Genomic DNA, 9472 nt, shown 5'->3' with positions numbered 1-9472 from the left:
ATATAAATATTAGGATGGTTTTCTCTATTTCTGCAAAAATGCCACTGAGATTTTGGTAGGTGTTGGATTGAATCTCTTGGTCACTTTGGGTAGTATGGACATTTTAACAACATTAAGTTTACCAATCCATAAACAAGGGTTTCTTTCCATTTATTTGTGCCTTCTTTAATTTCAGTGTTTGTAATTTTCAGTGTACAAGTCTCTTGCCTGCTTGGTTAAATCTGTTCCTAAGTACTTTATTCTTTTGGTTTTGTTGGGTTGGGTTTTTTTTGTTTTTAAGATTTTATTTATTTATTTTATTTTATTTTTTATTTATTTTTATTTTTTTTATTTTTTAAAGATTTTATTTATTTATTTGAGAGAGAGAGAATGAGAGACAGAGAGCATGAGAGGGAGGAAGGTCAGAGGGAGAAGCAGACTCCCCGCCGAGCAGGGAGCCCGATGCGGGACTCGATCCCGGGACTCCAGGATCATGACCTGAGCCGAAGGCAGTCGCTTAACCAACTGAGCCACCCAGGCGCCCAAGATTTTATTTATTTATTTTAGAGAGAATGAGCAAGTGGGAGAAAATCTCAAGCAGACTCCCTGCTGAGCAGGGAGCCTGATGCAGGGCATGATCCCACGACCCTGAAATCATGACCTGAGCCTAAATCAAGAGTCAGACACCCAACTAACTGAGCCACCCAGGTGCCCCTCAATGTTACTCTAAAAGGCATTTTCTTAATTTCCTTTTCAGACTGTTTGTTGTCACTGCATTAAAAAAACAACTGCTTTTTGTGTGTTGACTTTGTATCTTGGAACTTTCTAACCATTTTTTTCTTTGTAGAATCTTTGGTGTTTTCTACATATAAGATCATGTCATCTGCAAACAGATAACTTTACCTTTTCCTTTCTGAAGCAGATACCCTGAATTTATTTTTCTTGTCTGATTGCTCTGGCTAGTAGTACCATGTTGACTAGAAGTGGCAAGAGTGGACATCCTTGCTTTGTTCCTGATCTTACAGGAAAACTTTCAGTCTTTCACCATTGAATGTGATGTTCACTGTGGGCTTTTTGTATCTGGCCTTTATTATGTTGAGGTAGTTTCCCTCTATTTCAAGTTTGTTGAGTGTTTTTATCATAAAAGGGTGTTGAATTCTGTCAAATGCTTTTATTGCATCAATTGAGATTTTATACTTCATTCTGTTAATGTGATGTATTACATTAATTGATTTTTTTTTTTATGTTGAACCATCCTTTCATTCCAGGAAAAAAAAAATCCCACTTGGTCATGGTGTATAATCCTTTTAATGTGTTTGTTGAATTTGATAGATAGCATTTTGTTAAGGATTTTTACATTTATGTTCATAAGGACTATTGGTCTGTAGTTTTCATGTCTTGTAGTGTCTTTGTCTGGCTTCATTATCAGGTTAATGCTGGCTTTTTAAAATGCGTTAGGAAGTATTTCTTCCACTTTCATTTTTTTGAAAAGTTTGAGAAATATGGGTGTTAATTCTCCTTTAAATGTTTGAGAGATTCATCAGTGAAACCATAGGGTCCAGGCTTTTTCTTTGTTGGGGGATTTTTATTACTGATTCAATCTCCTTACTAGTTATAACTCTATTCAGATTTTCTATTTCTTTGTAATTTTTCCTTGGTAGGTTTTGTATTTCCAGAAATTTGTCCATTTCACCTAGGTTATCCCATTTGTTGGTGTACAGTTGTTCATAGCATTCTCCTATAATCTTTCTTATTTCTGTTGAATCAGTAATAATGTTCCTATTTTCACTTCTAATTTTAGTTGAGTCTTCTTTTTTTTCAGAGTCTATCTAGCTAAAGGCTTGTCAGTTTCAAAGAACTAACTTTCAGTTTCATTAATTTTCTTTATTGTTTTTCTATCTCTGCTCTCATTTTTATTATTCTCTTCCATCTGCTTGCTTTGGGTTTAGATTGTTCTTTTCTTTCTAGTTCTGTAATTTGTAAAGTTAGGTTGTTGATTTGAGATTTTCCTGTTTTTAAATATTTTCTTTATTTATTTGAGAGAGAGAGAGTGTGTGCATGCCTGAGCAGGAGGAAGGACAGAGGGGGGAGGGAGAGGGAGAGGGAAAGAATCTCAAACAGACTCCAAGGGGCTCAATCCCACCACCCAGAGATCATGACCTGAGCCAAAACCAGAAGTGGGATGCTCAACCGATTGAGCCACCCAGGTGCCCTGAGATCTTTCCTGTTTTTATTGATCTTTTTCAAAGATTTATTTATTTATTTGATGGAGAAAGAGAAAGAGAGCATGCACATGAGCAGGGGGGGAGGGGCAGAGAGAGAAGGAGAGGGAGAGAATCTCAAGCAGACTCCCTGCTAAGTGCAGAGCTGCATGCCAGGCTTGATCCCATGACCCTGAGATCATGACCTGAGCTGAAATCAATTGTCAGAGGCCTAACTGACTGTGCCACCCAGGAGCCCCTGTTTTAAATATAAGTGCTTATAGCTATAAATTTCCCACTTAGCACTGCTTTTGATGAGTCCCAAAAGTCTTGGTATGCTGTGCTTTCATTTTTATTTATCTTTAAGTACTTTGCAGTTTCTCTTGTGATTTATTCTTTGATCCACTGGTTGTTTAATTGTGTATTGTTTAATTTCCACAAGTTTCTGATTCTTCAAGTTTCATGTCTGTTACTGATTTTTTAAAGATTATTTATTTGAGAGAGAGAGAGAGCGTGTGTGCGTGAGTAGGGGGAGGGACAGAGGGAAAGAGAATCTCAAGCAGTCTCCCCACTGAGCACAAAGCCCAATGCAGGGCTTGATCTCATGACCCATGAGATCATGACTTGAGTTGGGATCAAGAGTCAGATGCTTAACTGACTGAGCCATCCAGGTGCCCTTATGTCTGTTACTGACTTCTAACCTTATCCCATTGTGGATAGAAAAGATACTTTGTCAGATATCTATATATTTTAATCTACTGAAACTTAATTTGTGGTCTAATATATGATCTATCCTGGAATATCTCATGTGCACTTGAGAAGAATTATATGCTATTTTTGTTGGGCAGAGTTTTCTGTATGTGTCTGTTTGATCTGGTTGGTTTATTATATTAAGTCCTCTATTTCCTTCCCCATCTTCTGGTTGTTCTATCCATTATTGAGAATAGGATATTGAAGTCTCCAACCATTGTTTTAGAACTGTGTATTTGTGCCTTCAATTCTAATATTTTGATGGCCTGATATTAGGTGCATAAATGTTTAAATTGTTATAGCTTCTTGCTCTATTAAATATTTTATTAATGTATAATGTATTTTTTTGTCTCTTATAGATTTTTTGATTTAACATCTATTTTGCCCGATATTAGTATATCCTCCCCTGCTCTCTTTTGGTTACTATTTACATGGAATCTTTTTTCATCCTTTCACTATTAATCTATTTGTGTCTTTGAGTCTAAAGTGAGTCTGTTGTAGCCTGCTCATCTGTCCTGCGGTCCTGTTCCTGCACTGCCTACTCCTATTGTCTGCATGGAAGCAGCTCCCTCAGCTGCCTGGTGGTAGGCAAGAGGACTTTGGTGAGCCTGAGAAGGCACAGGCCTGCCCTGGGCCTGCAGGTTTGTGTGTCTGTCTCCAGCACTCTGCAAGGCTGGAAAAGGAGGAAGAGCCTGTCCAGAATCCTTGCAGGACAGGAAAAGAAGGGGAAATATCAACATGGAAAAACTCTACAATGAAAATGAAGGAATGGTGGAAATTGAGGGAAAGCCAGAAGATGAAGCAGAGCCTGATGATGAAGGAAAATCAGATGTGAGGAAAAGCTGGAAATGGAAGGGAAACCAGGCCATGAGGGAAAGCTCCAGAATGAGGGACAGCCAGATGATGAAAGACAACCAGAAGGTGAGAGAAAGCAAGAAAAGCAGGGCACGTCTGAAAATGAGAGAAAAACCACATAGTGAGGGCAAGCCAGAATCTCTGGCAAAAGCTGTGGCTGAGCCATGGGCTGCCAAAAAGCACCTAGCTGAAGATTATGTGCCCAGAAAAGCAAAAAGAAAAATGGGAGGATGGATGATTCCTCCAAGGACCATCAGGAGGACTTACAGGAAAGGCACTTGGTTAGTGAGGAGATGATGAGAGAATGTGGAGGTATGTCAAGGGCTCAGAAAGAGCTAAGAAAAAACCCCAGAAGATTCATTGTTTTCATTGGACGCAAAGAGATGTACAAGATGTCAGGAGAGTGAGTGGCAGAGGTAGGGGCCAAAGGGGCCCATATCTTTAATGCCTTTGGCCTTCAATTCTAATTTCTCTGATGAGAATATTGCTGACCATGCTTTCCCTGGCAGGCATTTGCTAGGCTAAGTGATTTGACGTTAAGCTGATGCTTTGCTATTGGTGTCAGTCTTGTTGCCTGCAGCCTTTTGATCCAACTACAGTGTTCCCTGTCTTTCTGTAGGGGACTTCCCCCAGGTGCCTGGAAAAGATTGTCATGGTCCATCACAAAATAACAATAAAGAAAAAAACATTTTCAGAACCACACATACAAAAAATAAAGTGAGTCTATTGTAGACAGAATATAGCTGGATCGTGTGGTTTTTATACATTCTGCCAACTGCTGTCTTTTGACTGGAGAGTTTAATCTCTTTACATTTCAAGTAATTACTGATCAGGAGGAACTTACCTCTGTCATTTTTCTATTTGATGTAACAATTTGCTATTTGCCTTATAGCTTTTTTTGTCCCTTATGTCCTGCATTACTATTCTTTCATGTTTGATTTTTTTTGTAGTGAAGCGTTTAAATTCTTTTCTCATTTCCTTTTGTATATATTCTGTAGCTATTTTTCTCTATGGTTACCATGGGGATTACATTTAACATCCTAAAGTTATAACATTCTCATTTGAATTTATACCAGCTTAACTTCAGTAATTACATATAAAAACGCTGCTCCTCTACAGCTCTGTCTTCACCTCTTTTGGTAGTTGATGTCACCAAATAACAACTTTATACATTGTGTTCCCGCAAACATAAGCTAATAATTCTTGAAATGCATTAGTGTCTTAAATTATCCAGAAACAAAATTTGGAATTACAAACCAAAGTTACAATAATACTAGCTTTTAAGAAAATGTATTTGTTTTTAAAAATCCTGTACAAAACAAAAAGTAGAATCACAAACCATTGTTATAATAATACTAGTTTTTATAATTACCCATGTATTTACCTTTATTGAGATCTCTATTTCTTCAAATGGCTTCAGGTTACAATTTCATTATACCTTGCAGGACTCACTTGAGCATTTCTTGTAGGGCAGGACTAGTGGTCACATACATCCTCAACTTCTGTTTATCTGGGAATATCTTAATTTCTCCCTCACTTTGAAGGACAGTTTTGCCAGAAATGGGATTCTTAATTGACAGTTTTTTTCTTTTAGTCCCTTGAATATATCAACCCACTGCTTTCTGCCCTCCAAAGTTTCTGATGAGAAATCTGCTGAAAATCTTACTGAGGATCCCTTGTATGTGATAATTCTCTCCTTTCTTGCTGCTTTCCAGATTTTCTCCTCTTTTGGAAGTTTTATTATAATGTGTCTCAGTGTCAATCTATTTGAGTTCATCTTACTCAAAGTTCACAGAGCTTCTTGGATGTTTATATTCATGTCTTACATCACATGTGGGAAGCTTTCAGCCCTTATTTCTTCAAATATTCCCTCTGCCCCTTTCTCACTCTCCTCCACCTGGGACTCCCACAATATGTATATTGGTCCACTTGATGGGGTCCTACGAGTCCCTCAGGTTCTGTTCAGGCTTTTATGAACTTTTTTTCTTTCAGTTCCTCAGACTCAGTAATTTCCATTATCCTATATTCAAGTTCACTGATTCTTTCTTCTGCTTGCTCAAATCTGTCTATGACTCCCTCTAGAGAATATTTAATTTCAGTTATTGTATTTTTCAGGTCCAGAATTTCTTTTCAGTTTCTTTTTAAGTTTTCTATCTCTTTCATATTTTCATTTTGTTCACACATGATTTTCTTGACTTTATCGACATCTTCCTTTAGTTCTTTGAGCATCTTTAAGATAGCTTTGTCTAGTATACCTTCCACCAGGTCTAGTATACCTGCCACTGTTTGTTTTTTAAGTAGGCTCCATGCCCAGCATAGAGCCCAAGGGGGGCGGGGCTTCAACTCACCACCCTAAGATCAAGATCTGAGCTGAGATCAAGAGTTGGAAGCTTCACCAATTGAGCCACCCAGGCACCCTGCCACTGTTTGATTAATTTTTTGTTGTTGATTTATTTTTTTCCTCTGAATGGGCCATAGTTCCTACTTCTTCGTGTGCCTTATGAATTTTTTGTTCAACACTGGACACTTGAATCCAACAATGTGGTAACTCTGGAAATCAGATTCTCCTCTTTCCCCAGGATTTGCTGGGCTTTGTTGCTGTTTTGGTTTTGTGGGTCTTGTAGGTTTTCTCTGTGGCCAGGGTCATCATGAGCTGTAAATCTCAGGTCTTTTCAGAGCCTTTTAGGCAGGCATGGTCACTTTCTAAAATTCTCCCCATATACAGTTGGTTTTTTAAAATCTTTATTTAAAGTCAATTTAGTTATCATATACTCTATTATTAGTTTGAGGGGTAGAATTTAGTGATTCATCAGTTGCATATAACATCCAGTGCTTATTACATCAAGTGCCCTGCTTAATGACCATCACCCAATAATCCCTTCCCTCCACCCACTTTCCCTCCAGCAACCCTCAGTTTATTTCCTTGAATTCAGCATCTCTTATGGTTTGCTTCCCTCTCTATTTTCATCATATTTTATTTTTCCTTCCCTACCCCTATGTTCATCTCTTTTTTCTTACATTCCACATATGAGTGAAATCATATGGTATTTGTCTTTCTCTGACTGAATTATTTTGCTTAACATGATACGCTCTAGTTCCATCCATGTCATTGCAAATGGCAAGATTTTATTCTTTGTGATGGCAGAGTAATATTCCATCATAAACACACACACACACACACACACCCCACATATTCTTTATCCATTCATCTATCAATGGATCTGGGCTCTTTCCGTAGTTTAGCTATTGTGGACATTTCTGCTCTAAACATTGGGGTGCATGTGCCTCTTTGAATCACTATGTTTCTATCCCTTGGATAAATACCTAGTAGTACAATTGCTGGGTCAGAGGGTAACTCTATTTTTAACTTTTTGAGGAACCTCCATACTCTTTTCCAGAGTGGCTGCACCAGTTTACATTCACACCAACTGTGTAAGAGAGTTCCCCTTTTTCTACATCCTTGCTAACATCTGTTGTTTCCTAAGTTGTTAATTTTAGTCATTCTGACCTGTGTGAGGTGGTATCTCATTGTGGTTTTGATTTGGATTTCCTCGATGACAAGTGATGTGGAGCATTTTTTGGTGTATCTGTTGGCCATTTGTATGTCCTCCTTGGAGAAATGTCTGTTCATATCTTCTGCCCATTTCTTGACTGGAGTTTTTGTTTTTTGGGTATTGAGCTTGATAAGTTCTTTAAAAATTTTGGATACTAGCCTTTTATCTGATAAGACATTTGTAAATATCTTCTCCCATTCCGTAGGTTGCCTTTTAGTTTTGTCAACTGTTTCCTTTGCTGTGCAAGAGCTTTTTATCTTGATGAAGTCCCAATAGTTCATTTTTGCTTTTGCTTCTCTTGCCTTTAGAGACATGTCTAGCAAGAAGTTGCTGTGGCTAAGGTCAAAGAGGTTGCTGCCTGTGTTCTCCTCAAGGATTTGGATGGATTCTTGTCAAATATATAGGTCTTTCATCCATTTTTGAGTTTCTTTTTGTGTACAGTGTAAGAAAGTGGTCCAGTTTCATTCTTCTGCATGTGGCTGTCCAATTATCCCAATACCATTTGTTGAAGAGACTGTCTTTTTTCCATTTGATAATCTTTGCTGCTTGGCCAAAGATTAGTTGACCCAGAGAGTTGAGGGCCCATTTCTGGATTCTCTATTCTATTCCATTGATCTAGGTGTCTTTTGTGCCAGTACCATGCTGTCTTGATGATCACAGCTTTGTAATATAGCTTAAAGTCCAGAGTCGTGATGCCTCCAGCTTTGGTTTTCCTTTTAAACATTCCTTTGGCTATTTGGGTTTTTTTCTGGTTCCATACACATTTTGGGATTGTTTGTTCCAGCTCTGTGAAAAATGCTCATGGTATTTTGATAGGAATTGCATTGAATGTGTGGATTGCTTTGGGTAACATAGACATTTTAACAATATTTATTCTTCCAATCCATAAGCATGTAATGTTTTTCCATCTCTTTGTGTCTTCCTCAATTTCATTCATAAATGTTCTATAGTTTTCAGAGTACAGATCCTTTACCTCTTCGGTGAGGTTTACTCCTACTTTTCTTATGGTTCTGGTGCAATTATAAATGGGATCGATTGCTGGATTTCTCTTTCTTCTGTCTCATTGTTAGTATATAGAAATGCAACTGACTTCTGTGCATTGATTTTGTATCCTGCGACTTTGCTGAATTCCTGTATCAGTTCTAGCAATTTTTTTGGTGGAGTCCTTTGGGTTTTCTACATAGAGTACCATGTTGTCCAGGAAGTGTGAACATTTGACTACTTCTTCTCCAATTTGTATGCCTTTACTTCTTTTTGTTATCTGATTGCTGAGGCTAGGACTTCTAGTACTCTGTTGAACAGCAGTGGGGTTAGTGGACATCTCTGCCGTGTTCCTAACCTTAGGAGAAAAGCTCTCAGTTTTCCCCATTGAGAATGATATTTGTTGTGGGCTTTTCACATATGGCTTTTATGATATTGAGGTATGTTCTCTCTATCCCTACACTGTAAAGAGTTTTTATCAAGAAAGGATGCTGTACTTTGTCAAATGCTTTTCCTGCATCTATTGAGAGGATGATATGGTTCTTGTCCTTTCTTTTATGAATGCGGTGTATCACATTGATTGATTTGTGGATGTTGAGCCACCTTGCAGCCCAGAAATAAATGCCACTTGCTCGTGGTGAATAATCCTTTCAATGTACTGTTGGATCCTATTGGCTAGTATCTTGGTGAGAAATTTTGCATCCATGTCCATCAGGGATATTGGTGTGTAATGCTCCTTTTTAATGGGATATTTGTCTGGTTTTAGGATCAAGGTAATGCTGCCTCATAGAATGGGTTTGGAAGTTTTCCTTCCATTCCTATTTTTTGAAACAGCTTCAGAAGAATAGGTATTAATTCTTCTTTACATGTTTGGTAGAATTCCGCTGGGAGTCCTTCTGGCCCTGGACTCTTGTTTGTTGGGAGATTTTTAATTGTTGTTTCAATTTCCTTGCTGGTTATGGGTCTGTTCAGGTTTTCTATTTCTTCCTGTTTTAGTTTTGGTAGTTTATATGTTTCTAGGAATGCATCCATTTCTTCCAGACTGCCTCATTTGTTGGCATATAATTGCTCATAATAGTCTTAGAAATGTTTGTAAAAATCAATCAATCAATCAATCAATCAATCAAAGAATTGTTTGTATTTCTTTGGTGT

General features: G+C 37.8%; 1 pseudogene; it reads left to right on the top strand.

The window, feature by feature from the left end:
• The first annotated feature begins 3668 nt into the window (after positions 1-3668).
• The window catches only part of LOC110574365, a 21827-nt pseudogene continuing 16023 nt past the window's right edge, over positions 3669-9472 (top strand).

This window comes from Neomonachus schauinslandi, chromosome 14 (genome assembly GCF_002201575.2).
Source record: "Neomonachus schauinslandi chromosome 14, ASM220157v2, whole genome shotgun sequence".
In the NCBI taxonomy this organism is placed as follows: Eukaryota; Metazoa; Chordata; class Mammalia; order Carnivora; family Phocidae; genus Neomonachus; species Neomonachus schauinslandi.
This window is presented reverse-complemented; position numbering and strand designations above follow the sequence as displayed.